The sequence below is a fragment of the Citrus clementina genome, unplaced genomic scaffold (genome assembly GCF_000493195.1).
Source record: "Citrus clementina cultivar Clemenules unplaced genomic scaffold, Citrus_clementina_v1.0 scaffold_6, whole genome shotgun sequence".
Taxonomy (NCBI): Eukaryota; Viridiplantae; Streptophyta; class Magnoliopsida; order Sapindales; family Rutaceae; genus Citrus; species Citrus x clementina.
In genome coordinates, this window is record NW_006262139.1 from 4,615,405 (window position 1) to 4,638,004 (window position 22,600).

At 35.4% G+C, this 22,600-nt stretch overlaps 1 pseudogene; it reads left to right on the forward strand.

Moving 5' to 3' along the window:
- The first annotated feature begins 840 nt into the window (after positions 1-840).
- LOC112097298 lies at positions 841-18,136 on the forward strand (annotated as a pseudogene).
- Positions 18,137-22,600: the final 4,464 nt, after the last annotated feature.

Consider the following 22,600-nt stretch of genomic DNA (forward strand, 5'->3'; position numbering starts at 1 on the left):
GTACTTTAAACTTTCTTTCTTCCTTTTTTTCCTAAGTGTTAAACGAATACAAATCATTTTCTCGTCACTCTCTCATTTTCTTCATTTTTTCCTTTTCTTTCATTTTCTTGAGAAACCTTAACGAAATTCAACAAATTGTTTACAAATCCTTCGATTCTGGAGGAAAATACAGTACCAGAGGTTCAAGCAGCATCAGTGGCAGCAACAAGCACTGGTGCAGCAAGCGCTTCTTCAACAACAGTCTCTCTACCATCCTCAGGTCCAATTTCTCATTTTCATGTTGTTTCTTGTTGCTTATGTGAATCCATTATGCCGTGATTTCGATTGTGTTTTCATAATTTCCAGCTTTGATTTGTTTGCGCTATTTAGGGTTAGCTTGTGTGATTTCGATGTTCTTGATTTTGGGTTTAGAATCGATTAGGTTTTGTAATATGAATGAGTTTACTGAATAAATTCATTGGGTTTGACTTGCATGAAACGGTGACAAATGTTCCTTTGTAAATCTGACATGGTGATGAAGAAATCGATGAAAATTTATTGAATAGAAATGGGTTTGAATTTGTTTTTCTAGATTTTGACCCATATTTAATCAAAGCAAAATTAGGTGCTATTATTGCATGGATTATATATATATATATGCATAGAGAGAGAGAGGGATAGAGAGATACGTTAACCAACATTAACATATCACACAGGCTGGCAAGCTTTAGCTGTTTTCTTAATTGGTCAAGTGGCAACCATTGCGGGGTATGTGCTTGTGACATTGGCCATATTTTTGCATGAGATATTATTGTAAAAATAATATCTCAACCTGTTTGCGTTGCGGGGAAATTTGAATCTATGGATGATTACATTTTGAAATTGGTTGTAATTGTTGTTGTTTTATGGACTGCGGTTTTTCTGTTCATCAGAAAAATCTTCCCTAATCGCTCTTTCAACTTCTGCAGCCGTCTAGTTTCTACAATTCATGCAACTTTAGCTGTGACGTTAACCTCGCCTCCGTTCAAGACTGGAGATGCCCAGTTTGTCCCTTGGCTTCAAACTCTTCCCCTCGCCAGGTTCTATTCTTTTCTACTTGTTTCTTTAGGCATGTATAGTAGAGATCAGTTGGTTACCATGAATTTTAATATGTGAATCTTGATAACTTTGCACGCATATGCAAACATTAGCGTGGACTCTTGCTTATCTTATATATGATCTAGTATGCTGCTCGTTTGATCAACGAGTAAATGTTGACAATACAATTCACCACTTGATCAGCATAGTTGGAATTGGAGCCGGTCTCGTCTATGAAAAGGTTGTATGATTTTGGACATAAATTTCAAGTCCCTTTTTTTTTTGTTTGTTTGGATTCTTGAGATGTGGTTGTGTTAATGCTGCTCAATTAAAATGTACATAGTGGATCGGAACTGGTAGTTCCATTATGGATAATAGAGATCTCCAGCCCTTTCCTCCACTGCAGGGAGATGCTTAAAGAGCTTGGTTACAGAGACACTGGCCTTAATTTGACAGCTGATGTAAGTTTTAACTCTGTGTTAAAGAAAAATGGATCACTATTAAGAGCTCCAAATTGTAAATCCAATGTTTGAGCTTGAGATTAGGAATCCTAACTCTAGCAAATGTGCTGTTCAGGTAACGTTTGCGGCTATATTTACATTTGCAAGGATGGTGTGTGAGCCTCATCTCACTTACTTGACGCCATCTGCTAGAAATCCAATCATCATCAAGGTAACTATTAATACCAACTCCCTTCTTTTCGCGCTCTAAGCAACTAAAGTTATGTTTTGAATTTTTCAACCGATGATTTCATTCTCCTACAACTTCTTAGGCAATGGCACTTGGGCTACAGCTGGTTAGCGCTGTCCAATTAAGAAAAAAATAGCCCTTGGTAAAACTGCAGATCGTAATTCTCATATAATGCAGGAGATATTATTGCATTCCTAACAGTCACATTCACTGCATTAATTAATTTTTGCATTTTGTTTTGTTCACATTGAGATACAGGAGACCTCTGTTTTAATTGCCAATTGCTAGTTTATACACATTCTTTTTTAACATAACAGGAAAGCTTAACGGCAGTGGAGATCTAAGTTCAGACTTGGGAACTTGGTTAAGTGGAACCTCATGATGTTAGGAGATGGCATTGATGCTACAATCATATCTGGTAATCAGAACTTTATGGATGGCTGGACCATTTTCAGGTCAGCCACTTTTGGTAAGTATATCTGCAAATTAAAAAATTAATAAAACGTGATTGATATTTATTCTTTAATCCTGATTTTATGGTTTTAATGATAGTTTAGTTTTAATTTTTTAATTTTATAATGGTTGTTGTTAAGGATTGTAGTGTAAATGTTATGCATTTAATAACATTGGGTATTTTGATTGATTTTGTATAGATTTATTTCTTGGTTTGGTTTGGAATGTTGCTGGGTATGCTGCTAGAATTAGAGTGCTATTGGAAGATAGTGGGTTGCTGGGTATGGGTTGGAGTGTTGTTGAGTGTCTGCATTAGAGTGTTGGACTATGGTTGTTGGAGTATTCCCACTGGAAGAGGGCATTACTGCTAGAAGTCAAGCTTAAAGTCTTGCTATTGGAATATTTCCATTAATCTTTGAAGTTTTATTGGGTAACTTGGCTTGGTTTCTGGGGTTATAACTTAACTGTGTTGTTTTATATTTGAGATTTTTTATTATGTATTTATGGTGATTACATTGGATACTATATGTATCTCTTTTGAATTTGTTGGATTGAATGGATTTTAATTAATATTATTGGTTTTTAGTTTTCGTTCCCATATTCATTTTATCAATTAATTGAATCTGTAAACAGGAATTAATTAATAAATTATAATATAATATAATTTTTTTAAAAAAATATAACTCTATGACGGGAAATAGCCATCATAAAGTCTGTCATAAAAAATTTTCCGCCAAAATTTTAGATATATATTAACAAATGATAATTGAACTTCCCACCAAAAAATTTAAACAAAAAGGCGCAAAATTTAAATAAATTCAAATTTTTATTAAATTATTTTTTTACATTAAAATATTATGTGATGGATATATGACCATGAAATACCATCATAAATTCATGATGGAAAAATATTATGTCCTAAATTAATGACAGTGACATAGATGACGGATGAACTGTCTGTCATTCGCCCTCTTTTATGACAGTTATTTCCTGTCATCTATTACTTGTTTTCTTGTAGTATGTATTGATGGCCAAAAGAAGGGGGAAAGGGACCCATGAAGTCGATACCCCACACATCAAAAATCTCAAGCACTAAAATTAGATTTAATGGCACATGTTCCTTCGTGTAATGCTCCTCATTCGTTGACACCTATCACATGAAGAGCAAAAGGTGTAAGCATCTCGAAATATAGTTGGCCAATAAAAACCACATTGTAAAACTTTAGTAGCTGTTTTCTTAGCACTAAAATGGCCTCCACAACCTTGTTCATGGAAGAATGAAAGGATATGCTGATTTTCACTTTCTGGGACACATCGTCTAACAATTTGATCTGCACAATACTTGAACAAATAAGGGTCATCCCAAAAGAAATTCTTTATTTCGGCAAAAAAATTTGGCCTTGTCTTGCTTGGTCCAATGCTCTGGAAGTTGACTTGTAATAAGATAATTAACGATATCAGCATACAATGGTAATACTTCCACACTCATTAATTGTTCATATGGAAATGACTCATTCAATGTTAATGGCTCTGTAATTGTGTCAAAATTGAGACAAGAGAGATGGTTAGCCACAACATTTTTTGTGCCTTTCTTATCTTTGAATTCCAAGTCAAATTCCTGCAAAAGTAACTCCCAACGAATTAGTCTAGCTTTTGCATCTTTCTTTGTGAGAAGATATTTAATAGCAGCATGATCTGTGAATACAATTATTTTACAACCAATGAGATAAGATTGAAATTTCTCTAATGCAAACACTACTGCTAGCATTTCTTTTTCAGTAGTTGAATAGTTCAACTATGCATCATTCAATGTCATACTAGCATAGTAAATAACATGAGGAATTCGATCAACTCTTTGTCCTAATACTGCTCCTACTGCATAATCAGATGCATTACACATGAGCTCAAATGGTAAGCTCTAGTTTGGGGGCTGAATGATGGGTGATGATGTCAACAACTTCTTTAGTTTTTCAAATGCCACAAGACATGAATCATCAAAGATAAAAGGTACATCCTTAGCAAGTAGATTGCATAAGGGTTTAGAAACTTTGCTAAAATCTTTAATGAAACGTCTATAAAAACTAGCATGCCCAAGGAAATATCTTACTTCTCTGACTATTTTAGGTGGAGGAAGATTAGAAATGAGATCCACCTTTGCTTTGTCAACCTCAATACCTTTGCTCGAAATGATATGATCGAGAACAATACCTTGTTTTACCATAAAATGACATTTTTCCCAATTTAAGACTAAGTTCTTCTCGATACATCTCTGCAAAACTAGTGTTAGATGATGTAAACATTGATCAAACGAATCACCAAAGACATAAAAGTCATCCATAAAGACTTCAAGAAATCGTTCAACTATATCAGAAAAAATGCTCAACATGCATCGCTGAAATGTAGCAGGTGCATTACATAATCCAAATGACATCCTCCTATATGCAAAAGTGCCAAAATGGCAAGTGAAAGTGGTTTTCTCTTGATCTTTTGGTGCTATGGGAATCTGATTATATCCTGAGTAGCCATCTAGAAAGCAATAAAATTCATGACCTGCTAATCTATCAAGCATTTGATCGATAAATAGTAAAGGAAAATGGTCTTTACGTGTGACAGAATTCAATTTTCTATAATCAATGCATACACGTCATCTTATAGTTACTCTAGTTGGTATCAATTCATTATCAGCATTGGTAACTACTATGACTTCTGACTTTTTGGGGACAACTTGTACAGGACTAACCCATGAACTATCAGAAATGAGATAAATGATACCTGCGTCTAATAGCTTAAGGACTTCAATTCTAACAACTTCTTTCATGTTAGGATTTAACCGGTGCTGCATTTCCTTAGTAGGTTTAGCATTTTCATCAAGGTGAATGTAATGCATGCAATCTACTGGGTTTATACCTTTTATGTCTGCTATGGTCCATCCTAATGCTCATTTGTGCTCTTTTAAAACATCCAAGAACTTACCTTTTTGTTCGTCATTTAGGGATGATGAGATGATTACTGGCAGAGTACTTTCTTCTCCCAAAAATGCATATTCCAGAGTGTTGGCCAATGGTTTGAGCTCAAGTTTCGGTGGTGATTCTGATGATGGGATGAGTTTCTTTTCTGATGGTGCTAGTTGTTCAACTCTTGACTTCCATTTATTAGTGTTCATGGATAGTGCTGAGTTAAGTAGGGCGTTGACCTTATCGACCGATCTGTCGATATCAAAATCCAAACCAAAGTGAGTTAAAAATGTTTGTAAAGGATTATCACTAAGGTTTGAAACAAAAGTATTATCAACTAATGCTTCTATTAAATTCACATCAACAATTCCATCATCTGCATTGTCAGGTTGTTTGGCAATGTTGAAAATGTTCAGCTCCATAGTCATGTTGCCAAAGGATAACTGCATATTTCCAATTCTGCATTGAATGTGAGCATCGGCAGTTGCCAAGAAAGGTCGGCCTAGGATAATGGAGATGTGCTTCCTTGAATCCTAGACTAGTTGAGTGTCAATTACAATGAAATCAACAAGAAAATACAACTTGTATACCTAGATAAGCACGTCCTCCACAATACCACGAGGTAATTTCATGGACCAATCTGCAAGCTGTAACACCACTGGAGTTGGGTGTAATTCTCCAAGTCCAAGTTTCATGAAAATTGAGTTAGGCAACAGATTTACACTAGCTCCTAAATCCAACAAAGCATTCTCAATTGTGTGGTTCCCTATACTACATGAGATAGTAGGGGAACCTAGGTCTTTGTATTTTAGAGGAATTTTGTACTGGAGTATAGAACTAACGTTTCTTGATAAAAATACCTTCTTTTCAACGTGAATGTTTCTCTTTTTAGTACAAAGGTCTTTAAGAAACTTGGCATAAGATGGAACTTGTTTTATAGCATCAAGCAAAGGGATATTAACACTTACCTGTTTGAAGATTTCAAGAATCTCATCTGTGGATTTTCCCTCCTTTCCTTTAGCTAACCTCTGAGGAAATGGAGCTTTGGGAACGTATTCTCATGGGTTGATTTCTTCTTTCTCCTCCGGTGATGAGTCCTCAACATTCACAGGTACAATTTGATTTTCTTTTGTGACCGGCATCTCCACTTTGTTATCGACTTCTTTCCCTTTTCGCAAAGTCATGACAACTTTAACCTCTCCATGCTGCTATGGTGAACTGGTGCTTACTTCATGCACTCCTTTAGGATTATACACAGGTTGACTTGGAAATTTACCTTTCTCAACAGTCATTGCCAAAGTTTGAACTGAAGAAGGAAGTTGTCCCACCATCTTCTCGAGGCTTGAAATTGATTGGGCTTGTGAGTTGAAGCCTGCTCTCATCTCATTTCATAATTCATCAATGGTGCGGTTCTGTTGCTCAATCGTGGAGTGAGTAAGATTCTTGAGATTCTGGAGTGAATCCTCCCATGGTCTGGGTTGAGAGTAGTTCTGGTTCTAATTGTATGGTCTAAATGGTGGCTAAGAGGCTTGAGGAACTTGAGAAATTAGTTGCATTGGTGGAGCTAGAGCTGCTGGTCCATTATGTTGGAATCTTTGAGACCATGAAAAATTTGGGTGGTCTCTCCATCCAGGGTTTTATGTGTTGGAGTATGGGTTGTAATTGGATGGTTTTCTCATTACACTTATGGCATTGGCTTGATCTGAGTATGAGTCATGGTCATGTGGTTCTGTTGATTTAGCAGTCGTTAACGATGCTATTTGTCGAGAGAGACCTTCAACCATCTCTTTGACTTCTTTGATTTCCGAAGTTGACTCGCCAATGTGAACCTCATTCACTCCTTTAATTCTTTTAGTATTCCTGAGTGATCGACTCCATTGTTAGGAATTATCCGATTGTCGCTAGAAGAACTCCCAAATCTCTTATGCACTTTTTGACATTAGCTCTCCTCCACTTGTTGCCATTAGCCATTTTTGCACATGTGGCAATAATCCCTCCAAAACGTGTTCGCATTAGTGTCATTTCTCGTACCCATGATGTGGACACTTCAAGAGTAGCCCATTGAATCACTCCCATGTTTCGAAAAACTGCTTGTCTTCTCTCTGGGTAAACTCTGAAATTTCCCTGCGAATAGCATTGGTTTCATGCACTGGGAAATATTTATTTAAAAATTTCGTTACCATTTGTTCCCATGATGTAATGCTATTAGCAGGCAATGTATTGAGCCATGAACGAGCTCTATCCTTTAAAGAAAATGCGAATAATCTAAGTTTAACATCATCATCTGAAAAATTCTCATATTTAAAAGTTTGACAAACAACATGAAAATCATTCAGATGATTATATGGGTCCTCATTTTCTAGGCCATAGAATGTTAGGAGACAATTTAGCACACTAGGTTTTCACTCAAAACTCCTAGCAGTTACATTTGGGTATTTTATATATGATGTGCTCAAGTTAACTAAGGGACTGAAGTAATCCTTAAATGGCCTCTCTGGTGGTGCTTGTTGTTGCAAATCCATTTCTCTTTTATCTTTAATTACCACGTGTTTGTGTGTGCGAAGTGTTTTTTCAAGTTCAAGGTCTATAGGCTCAAGATTAGGTAATAATGACCTTCGACCATGCATGCAAAAAACACAAAAAAAATAAAAATAAAGATGGGAACAAAACAAATAAAAATAAAGAATATGACCGTTATTTTTGAATTTGCTACAGTAATACTGTTCACTAAAATTACACGTTGGCCCAAAACTTTCTATAATTATACTATAACCCAAAACGTCATAAAAACTTTGTAAATAGGTTCAATTTCAGAACTTCTTAAGAATATTTGTCTTTCCTAAACTTTATGAAATTATGATATGGCCCCAAATATTTTATTATTTCACACAAAGGTCCTTTTCAACATAATACCCATGATGGCTACATCTGAACGACTAACTTTATCTGCATGACCGGCCCTAGGAGTAATCACATGATGAAGAACATAATGAAGAATTCGAGTTTGAAGAGGTAAGGCTTGAGATTTCAAAGGTGAGTTACAGAACGCAGTGGACAAATCACGCCGTCGACAAATATTTCGAACGGCATTTTCAAGGGAAAACCAAGGTTGTTTGATTTTGGCTCTAGCACTATATATTTCCGATCCCTCATTTGGAGTGCCATGGATAGAATTTAGCAAAGCAACATCAAATTCAATGTGAACTCTCCCAACATTAGTAACAATTCTATTTGACACTTCCGTATCCATATTCGAATAGAAAACCTTGACTAAATTTTCATAGTAAGGATCTTTAACGACCAACACATTCTTCCATCCCATAGCAATAAGTAAATCTTTAAGAGATTTATCACAAATTTCTAAATTCTTCATATTAGTGAGATTGACAAAATAAGGAGTAATTACCGTCCTTGGCTTGAAATGGTCGAGAAAATGTTTCCGAAGTTGGAGTTGAGGAAAATGAATCAACATAAAGTCCAAATAATCTCCATGATCATCCTTACGCTTCTTGGCCACGTGTTTTCCCTTGGACTTGTCACCACCCACCATTGTTGGAAGAAAAAAGAGCTTAAAAATGCAATTTCGGGTTTAACAAAAATTGAGTGAAATGGATTTGTTTGAGGCAAGAAAATTAATCCTAGAGATGAATGAAGCTAATTTATGATGTAGAGTGAATTAAAAAATGGGCTAAAGGAAGTTTGAAAATGAAGAGAGAGAAACGGGTAGAGTGAGAATTTTTTGATTTTGGGTTTTATGTGAAGAGTTGATGAAATGTTGTTTTGAGAGTGAAAATTGGAGTAATGGATGAATAATGAGTTGGATCATTGATTTTAACAAGAAAATGAGTGAAAGATGAAGAGATTTGAGAAAGAAAATGGAGAGCACTATTCATGCGGGAATGGAATGAGGATGGAATGATGAAGAACAAGTGAAGAAATCATGATGGAGAAGTGTTTAATGAAGATGAAATGCATGGGTATTAGTTTGAATGGTTGATTTGGGCATGAAAATGGATGAAAAAGGAAGGAAAATGGAGGTGAAAATGGATGGGTTGCTCACGGTTTTGAATGAGAGAGAAAGCATGTGCAGAAAATTCACGAAAGAGGAAGAAGAAGCAAAAACAAATTACCATACCCGTGACCAAGCGGCTAGTTTTGATCAATCCCGTGACCATTTTGTGATCCTGAAACATCTCAAGAGCCAATTTAATGCATGATTCATGATTTTAAACATCCAAAAGATGATAAATTCAAACTAATAATCCATCCATCATGTATATATTTTACTCAATCATGAAACATATATGCATTCAAAGATTAATAAGCATATCACTCATTTATCATGCTTAGGCATTACATAATCATTAAAATCAAACAAATCCATCATGATGAGTTGACAAGCTATCATCATATATATATAACCATGCATCATGATAAAGCACTCAATGTTAAACACAATGATAATTCAATCATGTAAACATACAAGTATACTTTCACAAATTCAAGCTACTATCCATTTTTCATGATTCACTCAACATGATACCAAATGAATTATTAAATACTTACTAAGCTTGAAAGACCATCACTTATAATCAATAAGGCAATAATTGTTACCAAAACAATTAAATCATATTGTCTCATCATTTTTGCTTACATCATGATCAAGTGATTATTCTCATAAGTTTTTATCAACGAACTCTCCGCCATTCCTTGATTGTGGTGCCTACAAAAAAATATTCAAGTTGTGTGCTTTGATACCCAAATATTCTTGGGTCCTTGAGTGTTAGCAATGGTTCCTTTTGGAACCCAAATACACTTGACTCCATAATATACATTTCTCTTCATTGGACATCTAAAACTCATATGACCATTTCTATTACAATAATGACAAACAATCTTATGATCACTTGTGGAGGTAGCCTTAACAAAATAATTTTTATAATATTTTTGTTTCAAGTTAGGCTTATACCCAAGTCCTCCTTTCTCAAACACACATTTTTGAGTGCTTAGTAATTTTTCTAAGTTTTTTTGACCACTTGTGAATTTTAACACAATTTCATTAAGCTCATTACTCTTTTTCTTAAGCACTTCATTTTCTTTCATCAACTCGTCAACATGTGATTTTTCATGCTCATATGAAATACTTTGTTTACCTTTAAATGATGCAATTCTATCATGCAACATTTTATTATCTAACTCTAGTCCTTTAATCTTTTCATTTAATGAATCATTGCATTTTTGTAAAACTTCCTTTTCATTTTTCAAGTCATCTACATATGATTCTAGATGCTCATGTGAAGTGCTAGGTTTCTCATTTGATAATGCAAATCTATCATGCAATGTTTTATTCTCTAATTCTAGGCATGTAATCTTTGCACTTAGAGATTCATTTTCATTTGTGAGCTTTACCATTTTCTTTTTAAAACGTGCATTCTCTTTACCAATTTTTATTCAATTATCATGCAATTCTTTAAAAGCATCATATAATTCATCATAAGTAGAAAGATCATTTACCTCATCAAGTTCATCATCCGATTCATCTCCAATTGCCATGAGAGCTAGATTTGTCATTTCTTGATGCTCTTCATCATCACTTGTTTCCTCATCGATATCATCCCATGTGGCTACCATTGCTCTCTTCTTGAACTTGTTGAGAAGAGGGCAATCCGTTCTTATATTGCCAGGCTTCTTGCACTCATAACATTTGATTACTTCCTTCGTCTCCTTTCGGTTTTTGAGATCTCTAAATTTTCTTCGCTCACTGGATTTCTTAAATAATTTTCTAAACCTCTTAGCCAGCATATCCATCTCCTCCTCATCCAACTCGCTTTCCTCATCACTCTAATGTTTCTAGGCTTTGAGAGCAATGCTTTTCTTCTTCTCCTCATTACCTTTTTCGGCTGCCAAGTCTTCCTCATAAGAAATAAGAGAACCAATTAAATCATCAATAGGTAAAAAATTTAAATCTTTGGCTTCCTCAATGGCAATCCTTTTTGGTCTCCATTCGTTAAGTAGCGACCTAATGATTTTCTTAACTTTCTCGCTATTTGAAAAGGTCTTTCCTAGGACTCCTAGAGTGTTCACTATATCCGTAAATCTAGTATACATAGAATACACACTCTCATTTTGTTCCATTTGAAACAATTCATATTGTCGAGTGTACCTACTAATTTTAGACTCTTTCACTTGATTCGTGCCTTCATAAACAACTTCAAGTTTATGCCAAATTTCATTAGCACTTTCACAACTAGACACTCTATGAAACTCTTTCTTATCAAGTGCACAAAACAAGGCATTCATGGCTTTGGAATTTAGAGAAGCTTTTCTCTTTTCCAATTCATTCCATTCCCGTGATGGTTTTGGAATATCTTCCCCGACTTCATTTTTAGTCAAAGGCATAAATGGACCATCACAAACAATTTCCCAAATTTCATAATCTAAAGCTTGTAAATAAATTCTCATCCTAGTTTCCCAATATGGGTAATCATTACCGTCAAAGAACGGTGGTCTAATTGTGGATTATCCTTCCCTAAAGGTTGAGTCACTATGGGTTACCATGGATCTTTAACTCTAGACGGTTAACTCTACACAAGATCACCTCGCTCTGATACCAACTGAAATGCAAGTAACGCAACCCAAGAGTGGGGGTGAATTGGGTTTTTAAAATTAATGCAACACGATTCGCACAATAAATCAATCTAACGCCTTAATGAAATAGAGAACAATAAATTCAAGCAAGCGTAAAGATAAAAGAGCAAGGGAAGAGAAAAACAAACACGTGAATTTTTACGTGGTTCGGCAATCCCCGCCTACGTCCACGCCTCCAAGCCAACCGAGCTCGAGGATTTCACTATCCAAGCCTCCCAAGGTTTCAAGTTTTTACAATTGACTTCCAAGGTGTCAATGAACCTTTACAACTAAGAGATTATCTCCCCAATCTCTTCACCCCAAGTGTTTCCCACACTTACACACTCACAATTTGATAAGAAATGAAAATTACAACAAAAACTCTCTTTAAGAGTGGATATGCAACTAATAGCTCAACAATGATTCAATCAATGATGATTTGCGTTTTGGAAGCTCAATATATGTTGTATGATCTTATATTTGCGTGCATTACTTCTTAAAATGAAGTTTGAGTTGAGTTTTTATAGTGAAAGCCCAAAATAGGCAAACTCCAGCGCTCAAGCGGTTACCTGCTTGATTATCCGGCTAGCCGCTCAGGAACAGTAATATGACCGTTATTTTTGAATTTGCTACAGTAATACTGTTCACTAAAATTACACGTTGGCCCAAAACTTTCTATAATTATACTATAACCCAAAACATCATAAAATCTTTACAAATAGGTCCAATTTCAGAACTTCCTAAGAATTGTTGTCTTTCCTAAACTTTATGAAATTATGATATGGCTCCAAAGATTTTATTATTTCGTACAGAGGTCCTTTTCAACATAATACCCATATTTTTTAAAGTTCGCAAAACCTTTCACTTTAGTCTAAAATATTCATAAATTATGGTATGGCCCAAAACATTTAAAATGTTTGTAACAACGTCCAACTCCGAAATTTAATACTTATTTAAAATCAAAGATTTCAAATCTAAGCATTTAAGTCCAAATTACTTAAATCCACAAAATACTTTACTTTATAAAAATAAAATCTTTTAGTTTATGAAAAGTATTTAATTAAATTAATCTCTTGAGCTTCTCAAATGCTAAATCATGAATCAATTAAATCATACCGGCTTTACAAGAATTTTTCGCAATAATTTATTCGTTGAGCTCTAAACTTTATTCTTGATTTCGCCGTTGTCCGTTGAGTGTCTTCAATCTTGATTTCACTTGATCACTTGCATAAATATTATCCTTAAAAAACTAGTGAAAATGTGAAATACAATATTTATTATTTTTACTTCAGACACATGTTTGTTATCATCAAAATTACATTATGTATAGCCCTTTAGGCTAACAATTAGTGCCAATTAAATCATGAGGGGGGAATCCACATCTCATGAACCACACTCTAATCAATATGGTGCTAAGGGCTTATCGTGCCAAATAATAATAACCTTGTACTAGGGAGCCGGTGAAACCAGGGCGGTATCTAGACAAGATTATTATTATTTGTCGACGAGAAGTCAAAACATCCACAAAAACTAGAGGGGAAGAGAAAATAAATTTACCAAATAAAGGCCATGACATATGTTGAGACTTCACCTTCAACCCAAGCTTGAAAGAAAATTAGCTACTCATAATTGAATTCGGGGTAAAATAGAAATTTATTAAAATACGTAGAAAATACAAGATAGAGAAGAAATTACAGAAAATGGAGCTCAAAAATGAATTCTGAGATGCCAAATTACGGGGGAGGCCCCCTTTTTATAGATACATTGAGTAAATCATGGCCATCAGATTAAAAACAGTTTGGACGCTCAGGATTGCACCATGTCATCAGTCAACAGTACGCGGTTTGACCACGCGGTTTTAACAGTCAATCGGCTTGAATAGTGACGCGGTTTTGTTGAAAATAATCCTGTGTATATGCATGTACCGTACGCGTAATTTTTGGTCCACTAACATGCTGCCACGTCACCGATCAACAGTGCATAAGAATTTTCTCCAATGGAATCGTGACACCTCATCAGTCAATGCCACATCATCATTCCGTATATGTGAATAGTGTCGTGAACATTAACATGGACAATACTGTACATGTGAACAATAACATTTTTCCTTTTATACTCCTCCTAAGGTTTTCGACTGTCCTGAGTTCAAAAGTGATGTCCGTTTTGTTGTCTGATCTCTCGTTCATTGTGAAATGACCATAATACCCCTAAAATATATAAAATACTTAATCAAAATAAAGCACATATAATTAATTCACAAGAAGCTTAAATACATAAAAGTAAGGGTGTTAGTAAAACTTGAAGTGTAAAATGAAGATTCTCTCCTTTATAAATATACATTTTCTAACACTTAACATCTACCCAAAAAGACAAAGAACCTATGCACCAATACTCATCCCAAGTTCTACCATATCTTTCATAATCAGATGAAACTTCACCATCCCAAATAGAAGAAACCTCCACTGATGAGGAGTCCTTTTCTACTTCAGATTTTGAAAAAAATTAGCTGATGTCTCTAAACTTCTCATGGTCCAACCATCAAGATCAAAACAACCTTCTCTATCCTCACCTCCTCTAACACCAATTGTTGAGGAAGCAGATTCCAACACAAATCCTACAGCTTTTCACCAAGAAAACTCTTCCCCCAAACCCTCAAACAGCCCATGGTTTACTTTTGATGACATTCTAAAAGTAAAATGGCCAGCTAGATTTCAAGAATTTTCTTCCTGGATTGATGTTCAAATGCTCAAGACGGGAGCAACAACCCAAACAGTCCTCAAAGAGTTTAGTTCTCATTTTATTAGATCTTTAAGAGATTGGTTTGAAAGTCTAGGTCCATACAGACAACTCTAGGTGATTCAAGCATAGATTTCAGAGGTTCTAGGAATAATTTATGAGCAGTTCCTTGGAGAAGCAACAGCTACTAAAGAACAAACAAGAAGGGAGTTCTATTTAATGAAGTGTTGTTCTCTTCAAATAAAAGATCTAGATTTTCACTACAAGAGAATGTCTACAATGTATTACAAACTTAATGGCTTTAATAATCCTTTGTTGAAGCATGTCTTTGTAGCATCTCTCCCTAAAGAAATTCAGCTAGAACTTTAGAGACAGTTCACTATTCACCAGTTAGACATAGCCAACCTTTCTTTGGGAAAAATCTACTAGTTGGCAGTCAATTGTTTAGAAAGGCTTTGTGAACAAAAAGAATTCTTCAAAGACCTCATTGAAAACTAGCAACCTTTCAAAAGTGCTTGTAAAAAGCCCAATCTCTCCATTAAGTGCAAGAGTGAAAACAATTGCACTTGTACTATAAAAAAGAGATCCCATTTCTAGAAATTCCAAAATTTAGAAAAGAAAAGCCAAACACCTTCCAGATCCAAAAAACCTTATCGATTTTTCAAAAAAAAGAACTCTGACTAGTCCTCTAAATCCAAAAGCAGTTGTTGTTTTATTTGTAAAAAGAAAGGCCATTTCGTGAGGAATTGTCCAAACAGACCTGCAAAAATCAGTTAGGCTTATTGAGCATCTCCAAGATTCCATGTTACTTTCAGAAAGTGATGATGTTGAATCTTTCTTCTCTGAACAAGAAGACTATAATGAACAAACAACTTTTGTTCTTGTTGAAACAGAAGATCATTCTGAGTAGGAGAATGTCTCTATAATTCAAACTGTACAACATATGCAAAAAGTTCAACCAACCATTCATATCCCTCCAATCAAAATCCACCTTCTCTCTGGTAGATTTGATAAACTAGTTCCCATCATCGGTTTTGTTGATACTGGAGCTCAGAAGAGTATGCTTAATTCTTCAATCCTTCCATCTCATTTTGGGAAAAGCATATAGAATATTTCAAAGCTGCTAATGGAGAACTGTTTCATACAAATTTGATTACCAAAAAACCCATTGGTATTCAATTCCTTCTAGGATGTGTTCTTTGGATAAAACTTGTTGGATCCAATCTCCCTGACAAAGATCTTTTAATCGAGTTTGATGTCCTTCACCTGGTTAAAAAACTCCATATAACAGCTTCTGGAATCCGTTATAAACAAATGTTGAAGCCTTATACGGATTCCCTGAAATTATTCTCTATCTTAAGTCTCCTCCTTCATATGATCCTCTCAAATCTCGTTTTCTTCTTCACTGTCCAGAAAGTCATAGTCAATTCCTTTATCATGCCCCTCTATGGAAAAATGAAAGCTTTTTCATTAAGCTTCCTTTCAAGTTTAACGAAGACATTAACCCAACCAAAGCTACTTATCCAGGAATGACTCATTCTGACCTGAAACTAGCTCAAGAAGAATGTTCTCAGTTGCTAAAACAAGGTCTTATTGAGCCCACAAGTTCTTGTCAAGCTTTTTATGTAGAAAAAAGGTCTGAAATAGTTAGAGGCAAAAATCATCTTGTTATTGATTACTAGCCTCTCAACTATTTTCTTAAAGACGATAAGTTCCCCTTGCCAAAAATCCAGTCCTTATTTGCTCATATCCAAAACGCTAAGGTCTTCTCAAAATTCGACCTTAAAGTAGGTTTCTGGCAATTAGGAATCCACCTTGATGATAGACCTAAAACAGCTTTTTGCATTCCAAATGCCCACTACCAATGGAAATTAATGTCATTTGGCCTTCAAGTAGCCCACTCACTTTTCCAAAATGCCATGGTCAAGATCTTTGAACCGATCCTTCATCATGCACTTATCTATATAGATGACGTGCTATTATTCTCCAAAGATCATGATTCCCATCAACAATTACTTTCCCACTTTCTTAAGATAGTGGAAACATGTGGCATAATATTGTCTGACAAAAAGAGTATCATAGGTCAAGACACTATTACCTTTCTTAGCATGACTCTAAAAGATAGATACTATAGTTCTGGACCACACATAGCCCAGGAACTCATTCATTTCCTAGATGAACATTTGTCAAAAAAGAAGATTCAGTAATTCCTAGGTATCATCAATTACCTTAGGGAATTCTTTCCATATGTAGCTGTTCACACTAGCCAGCTTTCAAAGATGCTCAAAAAATCAGCCCCACCATGGGGCCCCCCTCAGACTATTGTTGTCCAAGATCTTAAGCAAATTGCTTAGCATTCTCCTCCTTTGCGAATCCCCACTGATGGCCAGAGGATTCTTCAGACTGATGCAAGTGATGAATATGGGGAGCCATCCTTTTGGAAAAACATGATGGCAAAGAATCTTACTATGCTCACACCAGTGGACAATTCAAGCAGTCAGAAAAACACTACTATGTGGTCTACAAAGAAATTCTAGCCGTTAAATATGGCATTCAAAATTTTGAATTTAATCTTATTGGCCATAACTTTCTTATAAGATTAGACAATTCCTCATTTCCAAAAATCCTTGAATTCAAAAATAAGGTCCTCCTAAATAAGCATCTCTTCCTCCTCAAAACATGATTCTTAAAATATGACTTCACAGTCCATCACATAAAAGGAAACCAGAACCTCATCCCTGATCTCTTGTCCCGACCTTCACCTTCAAAAGTCTTTTTTACCTCAGTTTCAGTCATCTTCATGGCTTCTACTCTTCCCAACACAACCTTAACAAAAAAGTATTTTCCTTGCAATCTTACTTTCTCCAGTCCCTACCAAATCCAAGATTTTGCAAAGAAAATTGTTTTTCGATACTTCATGAACTTGTATCGCACCCAACCATCCGGATTTCCAAGTCAGGCACACTCTCTCACATGGACTCTCTTTGAATGGTTTCTCTTCTCCCTTGGTGGAGAAAACAATTTGATCTGATAATCAAACACCGCCACATCAATCTCCTCCCTAATCAAGAAGGAGAACAGTTCACCTTAGTCTTCATTGTCCATCGTCCTTATTTCCAACACCTTGTCACCAAACTCTTTGGACTCAAGATCAAGCCTATGAATGGAAAATTGTTCCACATAGCTTTCCACTAACTTACAACCTTAGTCTTATCTCTTTGATAAAAAACTTTCTCCTTGAGCTTAATAATGTTCAATCTCCCCCTACAGATATCCAACACACTTCACTTGGTCCACAACATGAGCTTAGGGTCATCCCGACTACCAGGTCACCTTCATCTAGTAATCCTCCTCCTTCTAGGATTTTGATCAAAGAAGAAAAGCTTGATTTCACGGATATTCTCTTCCAGGATTCACAAGATCCATGGGAAGAATTCAACTCAATTTTACATCCTACTGAAGCATCACATGCTCTCTCCTCAAGTACAGCTCCACCAACAGACTCACCACCGACATACTCACCTACCAGACAACATTATGAGAACCTGCCTTGGTGGCAAGAACCATTTACTGAAGTTGACAGTGATGTTGACAACTTATCTCCCTCCCACAACTTTTAAATACTTTGTAATAGTTGCTTTCGCTTTCGTAAAAGCAAAGCATTTACTTTATCTTTTGAATAAAGATCCAAAGTCAGGGGTCCTGTCCTGTTTGGAATCTTTTACTTTTTGCTTTTCCTTTTGAAAAGAGGATATGGCTTGTATCATCCTTTTTCCTTGAATTTTCCTATATAAGGAGAATTCATTCTCAGTTGTAAGTATCTCAAGTTTTGGATATAATTTAACATATTCTCATAATAGTTCACTTCTTTTTCAATGAGTGCGCTCTGCACTCGCCTCTTGTAGGATCTTGTGCATCAAAAAGTTCAAGGTTTTGGAATCGATCGAACCAACCACAGTTCATCATGTTTAATAGCCAAGGAGTGGCTTCACCATTGGGTGGTAGTGGTTGGACCGACTGAAGGCGAAATTAACTCCATTTCCTCCCAAATTTTGAAGGTAAGTTCCTAGCATCGCCCCCTACAATCCTACTGGTCTTGATTTTTGTTTTCCTCTTGCTGGCTATTATTTGAGATACCCACTTGTTGGAGAGACGGATATTAGGCTTTTACTTTAAGTAAAAAATATTGAGATTCTTGATGTTGTTAGTCTCTAGTATTATCTAGAGAATAATTTGTACTGTAATCCCAAAAATATAGCCGAAGATTATATCGGACTACGGTCCCATTGTTTTTCCCGCTTTGGGTTTTCCACGTAAAAATCTATTCTCTTGTAGTTGATTTATTTCTTTGGATTTTGTTGGTTAACTTTTTTACCTATTTATTTGTAGTACACATCCTATTTTTATCACATAAAGTGAGAAAGAGTTTTGTTTCCACTTAATTTGCAACTGCTTGTGTGAGTCCTTTTCTCAACAATAAGAAATTAAACTAGAAAACATGTCATTTTAGCTAATTAAAATAATTTTTGGTCGAAATTAACACAGAAGTAATGAATATTAGCAATCAATTAAGAATATATGTATATATTAAGGGTTGTCTATGACCTTAAAATTACTTTGTCTGTAATGATAGTGATGAATTGGATCTATGGAAATTTAATAGGTTATTATTGGACAAATAATAAAGGAAGTTTCATATATATATGTCTAATTAATTAGCATATCCAAGTTGAAGTTGATGAACGTTATAATCATAAGTGATGTCTCTCATAAACTTTCTTAAGAGAAATGACTAATTCTCAAGCGACATAACTTCCCTTATAACTCAAGAGTCATGTACAGATAAACAGTTTGATGAACAATCATCTATACTCTATAAATGAACTTTGTTATACGTATTTCATATAATCTAAAATTATAAGTTTAAAATATTATAAATTTCTGGAAACCCCTTTCTCTCATTGACTCTTATTTATTGGTGATTTCTAATTGACTATTCTCTTGAGTTTACTTCTAAAGGGATCAACTACCCTCGTGGTTTTACATAGAGGCTAAAAGAGCTATTGGACATTTTTATTCTGATCAACTAGGTGAAAGAGGAAATCTAGATTTCTCCTTGCTTTTTTTAATAGTTTTAACTAGGGGTAGGCAAAATACCCAACCCGACCCGATCCGAAAAAAGTCGGTTTCGGATCAAGTTGTGAATAGAACCTTATTGGGTGCATTTGTGCCAACCCGATCGGATCATGATCGGGTTGACACAAAATTAAAAAAAAATCAAAAAAATTAAAAAATTAAAAATTAAAATTAAAAAACCAAAATTAAATTGCTAAACAATAAACAAATAAACTCCAAATACACACCACACACACTGAAACACAGACATAAAAATAGTTAAACACACACAAAGTTCATGCCCACAACCACCCACAACCCACTGCCGACCAGCAACGTACACGACCACACCTACCCATAGGCCATAGGATCCCTCTCTCGTATCCTACTACCAACGGCGAGAAGCAACAGTTACACGGCTCACACCCACAACCAAACAAACAATAGATAGTCACGATCACAAACAGTCAAACACACACACGAAGTTCACGGAGCAAGCTGGATCCAGCCACTAGACATAGCAACCGTCGAGAGTCGATGCCAACCGAAGCTGCTTCACGAGGATCATGACCTGATCTACCGATCTACTGCTACCAAGTACCGGATCTGCTGCGCCACCTCCACGCCTCCAATCCTCCGCCATCACCCGATCCAATTCAAGCTCCATTTGGTTGTTGAGTTTTGGAAGCTTTAGGCTATTACTGTAACTTGGTAGATATGGTATATATGCTTTAAATATTATAAGTGAACAGTCGAATATGTAGATCGTGTGCGTGTATATACTTTATATCTGATCTGATTTGAATTCAACCCAAATCTATAACCTGATCCAATCTTATCTAAATTATATTCAAATGGGATCGGATCGGGTTATAGATTTGAGTTGAATTCAAATGAATTTTTATCCAACCCGAAACTCGATCGAGTTGATCCGAACCCGACCCGAACCCAATTTTGCCCATCCCTAGTTTTAACTGCCTCTCAAACATATGACACATGTGTTTAATAATCCTTTGCTAATACAACATCCATCCTTGTTGTTTTAAGCTTTGTAAGTTTAAGCGATATTATGTGCAAGACATGTGATTCACTTAATCATAACTCTCATGTCGTCTTCCTTCAACCAACCTGTTAGATCTGTGTACATCTTCAAAACAACTTATCGTACTCATCTTGATTTCCACATTTATGCTTCATTATATAACCTAAGGATTGAGATAAGTTAAGAAAATCTCAAATTCATAAAGTGAGTCTTCTTCCTTAACCAAAAAGAAAAAAGAAAAAAAGAAAGAAAAACAAGAACCATAAAATTAAAAAAAAAGAATAGTAAAACTAAAATAGAAGTACTCAAGATAGAATGCCCTTGTAAAAGACTTTGCAAATCTGCATCAGGGAAACCCACTAGCTTAATGAGAAAAGGCGGTTCAAAACTAATACTTCAAAGGGGTAATGAAGGTAAACCATCCTAATTTGTTTAATCAATTCTCTATCATTACTATGCATTTTGCATGGCATCACTTCTCCACTGTTCTTGAACTTTTTCCTCACATCTGCTTTCATTGTCTTTTTTCTTTTATTTTGATAAGGGACCTGATATCATATCCTTTGACAAAAAATATATATATCCCTAATAGAACCATTGTTGAGGGTGATTTTTGAACCTATAAGATAAAGACACATGAGAAGATAAAGAGGACGTAAAGATGAAGCACTAAATAGGAATAAGAGTAGGAATCACCAAACCCAACTTACAAGTCCTGAGTTTCAGAAGATATTTTCTCCTTTTCTCTTAATCAACCACCGAGACCACAAAGAAAGTGATAGGGCTTCCATTAAAAATCACCCAACTCAAGGGAAACTTAAAAGTCACTAATGAATAATCACCAACTCAAAAGAATGGACCCATGAACCTTAGCTTCCACCTCAAAATTATTGTAACATTGTTAAGTCATTATCATATGTAAACGTGGTACAAAGAAGACAAATAGGAATACCACTATCACAGGGATCATGTAGTGCCCAAGTTACTTACCAAACTTGTAGACCAACCAAATTGCAAGTCAAAAAAAGAGAACTACAAGGTTATTGACCTTCAAGTAGAAAGATCCATGTGTTCGTGAATAATAAAAGGCAAGGCTCTAAACATTTGAATCCTAAAAGAAAATATATTAAAATGTACCTGCTTGGTGACGAAGAGCCAATAGGCTCATGACATGTGTCTACTTGGACCGAAGATAGCCTCAGGGGCACTTCTATAAAGTAGGTCAAGGTAAAGAAAAATGAGACCTTTTTTAGCTCGTTTTTCATATCTCTCACTCTCTCAACCACTTAGCACTTTGTTTAAGCTTTAAGCCTCCAAGTAAAGTCTCTTATATTTTCAATCCTCCCACTGACTTGACTATTAGAGTGCGGACATCAGCTACCACTAACACTGCCCCTGACCTCTCTTGAAAGCTCAAATCTTTTCCTATAGCCTTGTAAAGATCGCACATCCTTCACACTATCCTAAGCATCCCAAAAAAGATTCCTTTATAATGCACTTACTTTGTGGGAATCGAAATGGGCTAAAATTGAAATACAAGTGTGCAACCCAAGAGTGGGGGTGAATTGGGATTCTAAAAATTATTTGATTCTAAGACAAATTATCATGCAAATCTAGAATGAATTTAAAGGAATAGCAATTAAATCAATTACAATATAAAAAGATAAGGGAAGAGAGATTCAAACACGAAGATTTTTACATGGTTCGGCCAACCTCGTCTACGTCCACGCCTCCAAGCTTTCCGGGCTTGAGGATTTCACTAAGCAAGCGTTCAAGTCTTCAAAAGCTCACACTTGACTTCCAAGGTGTCAATGAACCTTTACAACAAGAGATTATCTCAATCTCTTTAACCCAAGTGTATCCCAACACTTACAATCACTAAAAACAAAATATTTCAAATTTGTTTTGTCTCTCACAATATTTAAGA